We start from the raw sequence: 13126 nt of genomic DNA, 5'->3' as shown, positions 1-13126 counted from the left end.
CGAGTCGGACTGGGTTGACGCACTAGAAGCCTGATGCGTGGTGCTGGTACTGGAGGTATCAGCCTGGGAACACACACCTCAGGGCTAGTGCGGGGAGCGGGAACAGGACGAGTCGGACTGGGCTGACGCACTGGACCATAGAGGCGTACTGGCGGTCTCGAGCGCAGAACTGGCATCGCTCTAACTGGCTGGATGCCCACTTCCTCCTGGCAAATGCGGGGCGCTGGTATTGTGCGTACCGGCCTAAAAATACTTGGCCTCGCCACAGTACCCATTACCCCGAAGCACGGGACCTGTCCATTCCCTGGTTGCCCAGAAAAGGTACGGGGATTTGGCCTGGGGCTCAAACCTCGCCCAGCCAAACTACCCATGTGCCCCCCCAAAAAAAAATTATTGGGGCTGCCTCTCGGGCTTAAATGCCAGTCGTGTTCCCCGGTAGCGTTCCCGGTCCTCACCAGACTTCCTCCATGGGCCCTCTCCGGCCAGAATCTGCTCCCACGTCCATTTCTCCCACCAGTCCATATTGAATTCCCCTTGCTCCTTACTCCGCTGCTTGGTCCATTTGTGGTGGGAGATTCTGTAACGGTTGTCGTCTGGAATGGAGGACCAAAATGCAGCAGGAATGTGGATGCTCATCTTGATATTTATTTTAAATAACAAGAACACCAAAGACAACAAAACGAAACGCACAAACAACAAAACAGTCTTGTCATGCTCACACAGGCAAAACAAGAAACAATCTCCCACAAACACTACACCAAACAATTACCCATATATAGGACTCCCAATCAGAGGCAACGAGAAAACACCTGCCTCCAATTGAGTGTCCAACCCCAATAAACCAGACATAGAAATACAAAAGACCAGAGACCACATAGAAATACAAACATAGAACATTACCCAAAAACCCGGAAATAATAAATCAAACGCCCTACTAAATAAACCACCACCCCGAACCACATAAAACAAATACCCTCTGCCACGTCCTGACCAAACTACAATAACAAATAACCCTTATACTGGTCAGGACGTGACAGGTTTACAGTTTGACAGGATGCTGCTTTCACTGTAGAATACAAATCTTCTATTAGATCATGTAAAAACATTTATCATTTTTGTTGGTTCTTACCATGGGAAAATACTAATGTCCTTTGTGCTTGGCTATTTGACTTAGATGTGTTTTTTTCTACTTCTAAATGAAACATTCTTGAAAGTTTTCCTCATTTCAAACTCACTCGGTTCCCACCTTATCAGATCTAAACACTAACACTAACAAAGTGCCCAAAATACCAGAGAATGGGAGAACTACTCAACTCAACACAAAGCCGACGCTTTAAAGCTTTCACCCCTAATTTACGCATGATATTCAAACACTTACGTTAAAAGGGTCAACAAGGCCCTCTTACCGACCTAATGATTTCTGAGTCTAATTTTGGAATGATGAGACGGTATAAATTACAATCCAATCGGACTTAAAAGCACTTTGACCGTTATACAATTCATTTTAGCAGGATCTCAGATAGTGAATCAGTGAAAGCAGCTATAGCAGAGAAGGGCTATAGTAAGAGGTTTATAGGACAGGTCAAGGGTGAATGTCACAATTGGCTTTTAGACATATTACTGTGGTCCATCTACATCAGGGGTCCTGTCAACACGAGCCTCCCTAACAGGTCAGAGCATATAATACCAGGTGACACATCTTCAAGTAACTTGTCATGATGACTTTATAGTGCTGTTGTCTAATGATATCACTAGCTACATGCCTTTCACACAGCTTCATTTACCAAGGAAGAGAAGAGGTGTTAGGCAAGATTTTGAAACACAATGTACTGTATGTGCATTAATAATAGCAATGGAGACTTACAAGGTAACCCTTTCTTCATGCTCTATGCTTGCATGGAGTGAACATTAGTTCATTAGGCAAGGATTTTCTACTACCTAATTAAGTGTGGCTCTTGTTTTGTGTTAAGTGTGTATGTGGTAAAACGTTTCATTAATATCCACGGACGCTCTGTGGTTTAAGTAAAACCAGGCAATCATTAAAGTGTCCCTAGGGAACTAGCCCTATAAAAAGCACATAAGCAATAACATCTGAAAAATATGTGTATGCGACCAATAACATTTGATTTGATTTAAAACCATGGAGGGATGGATAGCATTACTCTAGAACAAAAATAGATCCACACACTATTCTATGCTCCCAAGTACTCTGTTATTAGAACGATGATTCAACCCTAACTGAGAAAGCATTACTTACCATGACAAGGACTGAAATTGCTAGTCTGTGCTGTGATGTAGTAGATATTTATTCATTTTCTTTCTCTCTGTGATAAGGTCTCCAGAATGGGGGTACCGATGGAGAACAATGATGGAATATATATTCAGAGGGTCAGTGGTGTATAGTACTTAAGTAATACAACTTTAAAGTACTACTTAAGTTGTTTTTTGTGGTATCTGTACTTTGTTTTACAATTTATATTTTTGCCAACTTTTACTTCACTACATTCCTAAAGATTCCTAAAGAAAATAATGTACATTTTACTCCATACATTTTCCCTGACACCCAAAAGTACTCGTTACATTTTGACAGGAAAATGGTCCAATTGACGCACAAGAGAACATCCCTAGTCATCCCTACTGCCTCTGATCTGGCGGACCCACTAAACACAAATGTAAATTATGTCTGAGTGTTTGAGTGTGCCCCTGGCTATCCGTCAATAAAAAAAGAAAGAAAATTGTGCTGTCTGGTTTGCCTTACCCAATTGGATTAATAAATATTGTAAGACTCCAACCATCTGCATCTGGGTCTCGCCTTGTGTCATGATAATGACTGGTACAGTATATGCTCAAAGTGACATAAGCATAAAATATCTGACTAAATACAATCATCCTATTTAAAAGAAATACTGAATTACCCTCTGTCTGTCTCTGTCTGTGTCTGTGTCTCTCTGTCTGTCTGTCTCTCTGTCTCTCTCTGACACCAGCAGTGTGATGTTTTGGGACATCTGTGCTCCGAGGGTGGCAACCCAGACCATGGCCGACCAGAGGAAGGAAGTGGAGAAACCCCTGGAGAATCCTCACAGAGTTCCCAACACCTTCAAGCACCTCGACCTGGAAACCACTATTCAGGGTACAGCATAACATACTGTAGCATTACTGGTTTCTAACAAACCCTGTTGTTTAGTGGTAACACTCCTGGCACATATAATGTGAACCCAGAGACCAGGGTTCAACCCCCATGTCAACCATTCTTACCTTCTCATCTACCTTCCCCTCCACTTCTAATCTGTCTGAGTTACAAATACAGTAGAACATAATGAAAGATAGTAGTGTTTCACTCTTTTTTGAAATATATATGAAATATGCCTGATTTAGTAATGTACTGTGTGTTTGACAGTTCTCTAAAGGTATTAGGTAGATGTCAAAGCTATTCTCTCTGTTATGTCAGGTTTCCCTGCCTAAGATCAAAACCGACGCAGAGTACAAGCCTTTGAAATTCAGCCTGCGAGACAACACCTGTGACAACCATACAGGTAGAAATGCAGGTGAGCATCTCTCTTCCCTCTGTTTATTTCTCTTGCTGTTAGTCTTCTTTTCCTCTTCTCATGTCCACCCTTTTTTCTATCACCTTGAAGCAACATAGGTGAGCAGAACACTGAACTGTGAAGGCAGGAAGCCCCCGAAAAATCTGTCTTTAAATCAGGAATCATAGGAGAAAGATATAAAAGATATAACAGATACGAGACTGGTTACTCTTTGTAATGGACCGTGCAGGGCACACACTATTTTTGGATTGTGTTTTTCAGTGTGTGTGAGTGTGTGTCTGTACATTGCGTATGACCTGCTTGTGTATGATGTGTGTGAGTGTGCACTGTCTCAGATTCTACTTTGGATCAGGGAGCGCCGTGATCAGTGGGGCATGGCCGCCCACACCGTCTCGGCTATCTCTTATCTGGTTTCACACTGTTTTTAACGATCCGTCACAGAACCAAACAAGGCTCTGATAGTGAAGGGGCAATAGCTTTGTTGACTGTCAGCTGTTTGCAATATGCTGCCAAGCCCCTGGGGCCAAAAGATGTTCCTTTGTCTTGGGTGATACATCAACAAGAAAACCAGCTTTGATGAAGGTTATGGAATTAATACACTTTAAGTTACTGAGCCCAAGGTCAGTTTACCTTGTGTTATTCCTTTGAATGACTTTCCTTTATCTGTCCAGCCCTTATATTTAGCCTCACAACACAGTGTTTTACCATTATATTTTCAGGACATCCAGGGCTACAAGTAGAACACAAACAATTTGACATAAACAGTTGCCTTCATGAGTTTTATTGACAAATGTCAGGTTGTCAATAAAACAAATAAGGTCTGCCAAAGCAAAAACCTGTGTAAAATGAATTTATATGAATACTGTACGTTCAGAAATTGTTTGCTCAGTGGGAAATTAATTAAGAAAAGACAGAAATGCCAAAGGTGGAGGTGTGGCTGTTTATATTCAGATCCACATTCCTGTAAAGCTTAGAGAGGATCTCATGTTAAATACTGTTGAATTAATATGGCTACAGGTTCATCTGCCTCACCAAAAGCCCATTCTGGTGGGAAGCTGCTACAGACCACCAAGTGCTAACAGTCAGTATCTGGATAACATGTGTGAAATACTTGACAATGTATGTGATATCAATGGAGAGGTATATTTTCTGGGTGATTGAAATATTGACCGGCTTTCATCAGGCTGCCCACTCAAGAAAAAGCTTCAAACTGTAACTAGTGCCTGCAACCTGGTTGTAAGGGGGTGCGTAACTGGTGGCAGGGAAGTCAGACGCAGGAGAGCAGAACTAGGTAATAGCCGGAGCAGTTCAATCGAAAAAAAACAACGGCATAAAGAATAACAAACATGGGTACAAAACCCGTTGCGCACCAGTAAGCATGTGCACAAGCACAAACACTTACAACAAACAATTCCACACAAAGACATGGGGGAGAACAGAGGGTTAAATTCACAACACTTAATGAGGGAAATAAGAACCAAGACAAAACAAATGGAAAATGAAAAGTGGATCGACGATGGCTAGAAGACCGGTGACGCTGACCACCGAACGCTGCCCGAACAAGGAGAGGAACCGACTTCGGTGGAAGTTGTGACACTGGTTCAGGTTATCAATCAACCTACCAGGGTAATTACAAACAGCACAGGAATGAAATCATCAACATGTATTGATCACATCTTTACTAATGCTGCAGAAATTTGTTTGAAAGCAGTATCCAAATCCATCGGACGTAGTGATCACAATATAGTAGCCATATACAGGAAAACCAAAGTTCCAAAGGCTGGGCCTAATATAGTGTATAAGACGTCATATAATAACTTTTGTAGAAATTCCTATGTTGTTGAGGTAAAGAATATTTGTTGGTCCGTGGTGTGTAATGAGGAGCAACCAGACGCTGCACTTGACACATTTATGAAATTGCTTATCCCAGTTACTAATAAGCATGCACCCATTAAGAAAATGACTGTAAAAACTGAAATCCCTGTGGATTGATGAGGAATTAAAAAATGGTATGGTTGAGAGGGATGAGGCAAAAGAAATGGAAAATAAAATACAATTGTATTTGTCACATGCGCAGAATACAACAGGTGTAGACCTTACAGTGAAATGCATACTTACAAGCCCTTAACCAACAATGCAGTTTTAAGAAAAATACCAACAACAAAAAATCTGAAATAAAAGTAACAAATAATTAAGAGCAGAAGTAAAATAACAATAGCGAGGCTATATACAAGGGGTACTGGTACAGAATCAATATGCTGCAAAATGAGAAATCCTGTGACTAAACTGAATAAAAAGAAGAAGAAACTACAATAAGAAACAAAGATAAATTACATAAAGAATGACAGTAAAAAGCTTTGGAGCACCTTAACCTTTTCACACATGAGTTTCAAATATCTCTAACGGTCACCCCAGCGTGAGTTATTTTATGCATGTGATATCAGAATGAACTCACTGTTCCAAAATGTGATTGTTACGCAACAGAACCGTTAACACTCGCTGCCTGCTAAATATCTATAGGCTATGTTTCAACTTGTCAATTTAAAATTATTTTTGAACAAGTTGTATTTTCAAACAACAGTTTGAATTGCGGTGTGTTCCGCTTCCTCATTAATTCACATAGAAGTAGCCAATTTCAGTGTCCCTTTTCAAGGAGAGCCCTTCCCCATTTTTTCTGCACATCAAGTATGCAGACATTTGCGCAGTCTTGCAGGAACTGGCAAATTTTTTGGCTGGCGCTAGCATTGTTGTTTTCCTTACAAATAATAACTTTGGACATGTGTGCATTCCTATCAAAGTAAGTGCCTTATTTTCTGTATATCGTGTTGTCGTTTCTATTGTACCATACAGTAAGTATGTATGTATGGATCATAATGTATTTACAGTTTTATTCACATGTTTTCAAGTACCGGTGACAAATAATGCATTCCGATTATTGCATAGATTGCAATGGACACCTATGATTTGTGTAAAATATTTTTGGGGTATTTTGTTGTACTGATTATAATGAGCTAATGCTAAGCTATTTTCCAGCTATATGTGGCACCATGTTTGTTGGCATTATACAATGCATTCTGTGTGTCACGTAAATGTCTGTCAGACCAAAGATGTTATAATGAGGTGCAGGAATGGTTCACTTATTTTTCGAGTAAACCTCCAGAAGTGAATGAAGGGAAGCGAATGATCGTAGACGACACACCCCCTTCAACATGCATACTGCAAACAGACCAAACTCATCTTGTCTCCTCTTATTGTCTTTGGTTGACACGAAAAAACAAACATGGCAGTGCGCACAAACTACCCATCGTCATATTACTTTTGATTTCTAGAAATTGTTTTACTCAATTATTTCGATCAATGTTGAGCTCACCTGTGACGTGATGAATAAAAAAAAAAAAAAATAGTAATTGCTATTAGCTAATTCATATTCTGGTCTCTGTCAGCCGAGAGTTCTCTAAATATGACCGCTTGTGTTATGTCAATCTTTCCTCAGTTGGCGCTAGGACTAATGTAGCCTACATTTTTCAGTTTAGATGATTGTGTATACTGTTGCTACTTCTGTGAATGTCTGAACATTGCATCCCAAAATAAATTGGTCACATTTAGGACATACTTTGTAAGGACTGTGTTTGTGCAAAATGTTTGTGTGAAAAAAACAGTGTGGCTAGCTCAAATGCTGACTGTTGCGTCGATTGAAACTGGGCATTTTAAATAAGCATTCTAATCACACCGGTATGAACGTTCGCTGCAGGGACCACTGTAGAATGATCGCACCTGTTTGTTGGTACGTGTGAAAAGGTTGAGGCAAACTCTGCTCCATCATTAATTGAATCAGATGGCTCATTCATCACAAAACCCACTGATATTGCCAACTACTTTAATACTTTTTTTCATTGGCAAGATTAGCAAACTTAGACATGACATACCAGCAACAGACGCTGACATTACACATACAAGTGTATCTGACCAAATTATGAAAGACAAACATTGTAATTTTGAACTCCATAAAGTATTTATTTTATTTTATTTAACCAGGTAAGTTGACTGAGAACACATTCTCATTTACAGAAACGACCTGGGGAATAGTTACATGGGAGAGGAGGGGGGATGAATGAGCCAATTGTAAGCTGGGGATGATAAGGTGGCCATCAAATCAAATCAAACTTTATTTAACACATGCGCCGAATACAACAAGTGTAGACTTTACCGTAAAATGCTTACGTACAAGTCCTTATCCAACAGCGCAGTTCAAGAAGAAGAAAATATTTACCAAGTAGGCTAAAATAAAAAGATATAATAAAAAGTAACAGCATAAGAATAGCAACATGAGACTATATCCTCTTGACGTTACCCTAGGATAGGGGGCGCCACAGCGCATTTTGGAAAAAATTCGTGCCCATTTTCAACGGCCTACTAATCAAACTCAGAAGCTAGGATATGCATATAATTAATACCCGTGGATAGAAAACACCCTAAAGTTTCTAAAACTGTTTGAATGGTGTCTGTGAGTATAACAGAACTCATATGGCAGTCAAAACCCCGAGACCGATTGAAACAGGAAGTGGAATTCTGAATTGTGGACTCAACTTCACGTCGTTGCCTATTAATCACACCGTGAGCCATCGTTCATTGAGCACTTCCTATTGCTTCCACAAGATGTCGCCAGTCTTTACAAAGTGTTTTGAGCCTTCTACTGTCGAAACTCAGTGAATGAGACGCGTTGGAAATTGGTCACAGGGGGAGGGCCATCACCATTATGACGCCGGCGGCCCTGTCTACCCCCACCTTTGGAAACGTTTTGAAACACAATGCGATCATCCCCCTCGAATCTTATTGGCTCTCTTGTTGAAACAGGCCCTGAAGATTTATGTTATACAACGTTTGACATGTTTGAACGAACCTAAATGGGAAGAATTTCTTTTTTCTTTTCGAAACGGCTGTGGCGCGCTCGGCAGAGTTTTTGGATACACCATTCAGACGCGCTAACAACAGCAAGCTAATGGAACATAAAGGATGGACTTTTTCGACCGAAAATACATCTGTTGTGGACCTGGGATTTCTGGAAGTGCTTTCTGATGAAGACAACTAAAGGTAAGGGATTATTGACAATATTATACAACATTAGATGTGATATGCGATTGTTCCAAGATGGCGCCGAGCTGTATTTACTAGCTCATTTTCTGAGTATCGCCTCCCCTTTTATCGCTAAGTGTGATTACCCAGTAAAGTTATTTTTAAATCTGGTATGACAGGTGCTTTAAAGAGATATTCATCTATAAATCTTAGAATGACAATATTACATTTTAAAAATGTTTTCGAATAGTAATTCAGTAAATTGTATCCCTGTTTCCCTGGATGCATTTGACGGGAAAATAGTTAGTCAACCAGACGCCGATGTAAAATGCTGTTTTCATATATAAATATCAACTTTATTGAACAAAAGAATGCATGCATTGTGTAACATGATGTCCTAGGTGTGTCATCTGATGAAGTTTGTAAAAGGTTAGTGCTGCATTTAGCTGTTTTTTGGTTATTTGTGATGCATGTGGTTGGTCGGAAAATGGCTATGTTGCTGCTTTTACGATGGACTCCTCTAACATAATCTAATGATTTGCTTTTCCTGTAAAACCTTTTTGAAATCGGACGACGTGGGTCGATTCAGGAGAGGTGTATCTATAAAACGATATGAGACAGTCCTATATTTGAAAAAAATAAAAATTAAATTTCGTTATGCTAATGTCGCTAGGAGTTTTCCCTGGATTTTGATCCCGCAGACGGGACGGGACGCTGGAGAGGATATATAGGGGGCACTGGGACTGAGTCAGTGTGCAGGGGTACAGGCTAGTTGAGGTAATCTGTACATGTAGGTGGGGGCGAAGTGACTATGCATAGGTAACAAACAAACAGTGAGTAGCAGCAGTGTACAAGAGGGGGATTTGTCCGGTGGCGATTTTTATGAATTGTTTAGCAGTCTTATGGCTTGGGGGTAGAAGCCTTTTGGTCCTAGAAGGGTAGGAGCCTTTTGGTGCTAGACTTGGCGCCGCTTGCCGTGCTGTAGCAGAGAAAACAGTCTATTACTTGGGTGACTGGAGTCTCTGACAATTTTATGGGCTTTCCTCTGACACCGCCTATTATATAGGTCCTGGACGGCAGGAAGCTTGGCCCCAGTGATGTACTGGGCCATTCGCACTACCCTCTGTAGCGCCTTACGGTCAGATGCCGAGCAGTTGCCATACCAGGCGGTGATGCAACCGGTCAGGATGCTCTCGATGGTGCAGCTGTAGAACCTTTTGAGGATCTGGGGACCCATGCCAAATCTTTTCAGTCTCCTGAGGGGAAAAAGGTTTTGTTGTGGCGTTTTCACGACTGTCTTGGTGTGTTTGGACCATGGTAGTTCGTTGGTGATGTGGACACCAAGGAACTTGAATCTCTCGACCTGCTCCACTACAGCCCCATCAATGTTAATGGGGGCCACAATCAGCTCCTTTGTCTTGCTCACATTGAGGGAGAGGTTGTTGTCCTGGCACCACACTGACAGTTCTCTGACCTCCTCCCTATAGGCCGTCTCATCACTGTCGGTTATCAGGCCTACCACTGTTGTGTCGTCAGCAAACTTACTGATGGTGTTGGAGTCGTGTTTGGCCACGCAGTCATGGATGAACAAGGAATATAGGAGGGGACTAAGTACACACCCCTGTGGGGCCCCAGTGTTAAGGATCAGCGTGGCAGACGTGTTGTTGCCTAATCTTACCACCTGGGGGCGGCCCGTCAGGAAATCCATGATCCAGTTGCAGAGGGAGGTGTTTCGTCCCAGAGTCCTTAGCTTAGTGATGAGCTTTGTGGGCACTATGGTGTTGAATGCTGAGCTGTAGTCAATGAACAGCATTCTCACATAGGTGTTCCTTTTGTCCAGGTGAGAAAGGGCAGTGTGGAGTGCGATTGAGATTGCGTCATCTGTGGATCTGTTGGGGCGGTATGCAAATTGGATTGGGTCTAGGGTGTCCGGGAGGATGCTGTTGATGTGAGCCATGACTAGCCTTTCAAAGCACTTCATGGCTACCGATGTGAGTGCCACGGGGCGGTAATCATTTAGGCAGGTTACCTTCGCTTCCTTGGGCACAGGAACTATGGTGGTCTGCTTAAAAGGCATTTAGCTCGTCTGGTAGGCTCGCGTCACTAAGCAGCTCGCTTCTGGGTTTCCCTTTGTAGTACGTAATAGTTTTCAAGCCCTGCCACATCCGACGAGCGTCAGAACTGGTGTAGTAGGATTCAATCTTAATCCTGTATTGACACTTTGCTTGTTTGATGGTTCGTCTGAGGGCATAGCGGGATTTCTTATAAGCGTCCGGATTAGTCTCCCGCTCCTTGAAAGCAGCAGCTCTAGCCTTTGGTTGGTAGCAACCTTATTATATTAAACCTACAATGCAATGCTCTCTCTGGGCTGGCTGGTGAGCTAACTAGCAAACGTAGCTATACACAATAATACAAAAGTCAATATCAGCATGTGAAGTAGCTAGTTAGCTGTGAAATCACCTAAACGAACTGCACTATCAATTTAGGAGTCCACAATCTCACCATGTTCAACCTGCAGATCGATGTGCCTCACAGAGTGGAGTCTGACATTGGCAACGTCCATGTAACGGCACCATGCAAGGCACCCTGGACTGAAGAGGCAGACAAATAGGAGAAATGTGGTGGACCCTGTTAAATTATACATTTCTCCAGGTAGGAATATCGCAAAAATATGATCAATGGCTCATTCGAGAAAAGACAGTATTGAAATCTGACATGTATGATAGACGTTTTCGCAATCTCAAAGTCGTATTCCTATTAACTTCCAGTGTAGTGAGAGCAGCTTTATCTCAATGCTACATTATATCAGAACATTGTTTGCTTGCTTGAACAGAAATAGCTCAGATACACATGAAACCATGAAATGACCCCGGGAATCGATAGAACAGAACATCGCTCAGAAATGCACAAAAACAATACAACATTCAAAATGGGTGAATCTTTCCATTAACATTAACACCTTACTTTAGCTGTAAAAACACAGTAACTTGTTGTAGATTTACTGTATTTTTTTTTACAGCAACTAGACAAAAACCTCCAGGAGACCATGACATAACGTTCTAAGAACATCCTAAAAACGTTATTGGGGAAGTCCCAGGAACAAATCGGGAACTATTTCACATTAGATCATGTTTTCACATGTGCTCAAATGTTGTCTCGTGTAGTTTTATGGTATCACATGTTAACATTTTGCATCCCCATGTGTCACATTTATTTCACATTCGTTTCACGAGATCATGTTTTCACATGTGCTCACATGTTGTCACATTAACTTCACATGAAATCACATGTGAAATTCATGTTTTTTTCTGTAAGGGTTCTCTGTGGAGTCTCAAACAATACCTACAGTATCTCCTATTACTGTATCTTCCTAATCATAATGTAGTTTGTTTAAGCACAGGTGAGGTCAGTCAAGAAACAAAACAAGCCATAGACTATCTTGGGAATAGATGGCTGCTATACAACAATAGTCTCACTACTAAAGTATTGAGCCATTCAGCAATTTATAGCCAATTACAGGAGATTGGTTCCCTCATCTCGTTTTGGCAGGGCACAGTAATGTGATTACTTAATAATAAATTGTGTCTCGTGTCACTATAGCTTCAGGGTCGACAGAGGTTATTTGTTTGTACATTAATGGAAATATGCTCCCTATACAGCACGTTGCTCTCAGCATGTTTAAATTATTAGTTAATAAAGATGACAATCTGCTTCACACTGTATGTCTTGCAAAAATATTTTCTCGACCCAAAGTCAGATGTGCTTAGCTACTCCAATTCTGTAAAGTCAAGCAGAGTGTGAGAGAAGCAGGAATCTGTTCTCTCTCACGACTATTTCATTGTTGGGTATTTCATTCTCAGTAGCAGCGAGCTGGAGAGATATACAGTGTGTAATATTGACATCCACCTAATAGTCTATCAGAGGGAGATTGATTGCTTTGGACTGAAGCAAAGCAGTGGTTTTCAGACCAAGGAAAGCACTCCTTTCCAAACTAACTGGTTTCACATAGCCATCAGATCCATTATCTGATGCTTGCGTGGGAAACTTTGAGAACTGTGAAAACTGAAAGGCAGGCAAATGGCTGTGATTTCAACAAAGGTCACTGCATAACATACATAGATTTCACCTTTTGTACCCACAAAAAAGATCTTGCCCGTTTTTTAAACAACCTGTCTAGAGAGCATAGTTGTTGTTGAGCAACCTTTGCTGTTTGAGAGGTTTGTTATATTCCCCTGTAAATCACTCGTTCTCATTAAACAGTACTTAGTCTGTAACCATTTCAAATCAAATCAAAGTAGATTTTTTCACCTACACAGATTAGCAGATGTTAAAGCATGTGCAGAGACATGTTAGTGTTTCTAGCTCCAGCAGTGCAGTTAAATGTCTACATTTCTTGTTTCTTCTTCTTTTTGTTGTTGTTGTGTATTACTATTGTACTGTTCAACTGCACTGCTGGAGCTAGAAACACAAGCATTTCAAATATTAAGAAAAAAAAGAAGGAACAAGAA

Source organism: Salmo salar, chromosome ssa23 (assembly GCF_905237065.1).
Source record: "Salmo salar chromosome ssa23, Ssal_v3.1, whole genome shotgun sequence".
Lineage (NCBI taxonomy): Eukaryota > Metazoa > Chordata > Actinopteri > Salmoniformes > Salmonidae > Salmo > Salmo salar.
This window is presented reverse-complemented; position numbering follows the sequence as displayed.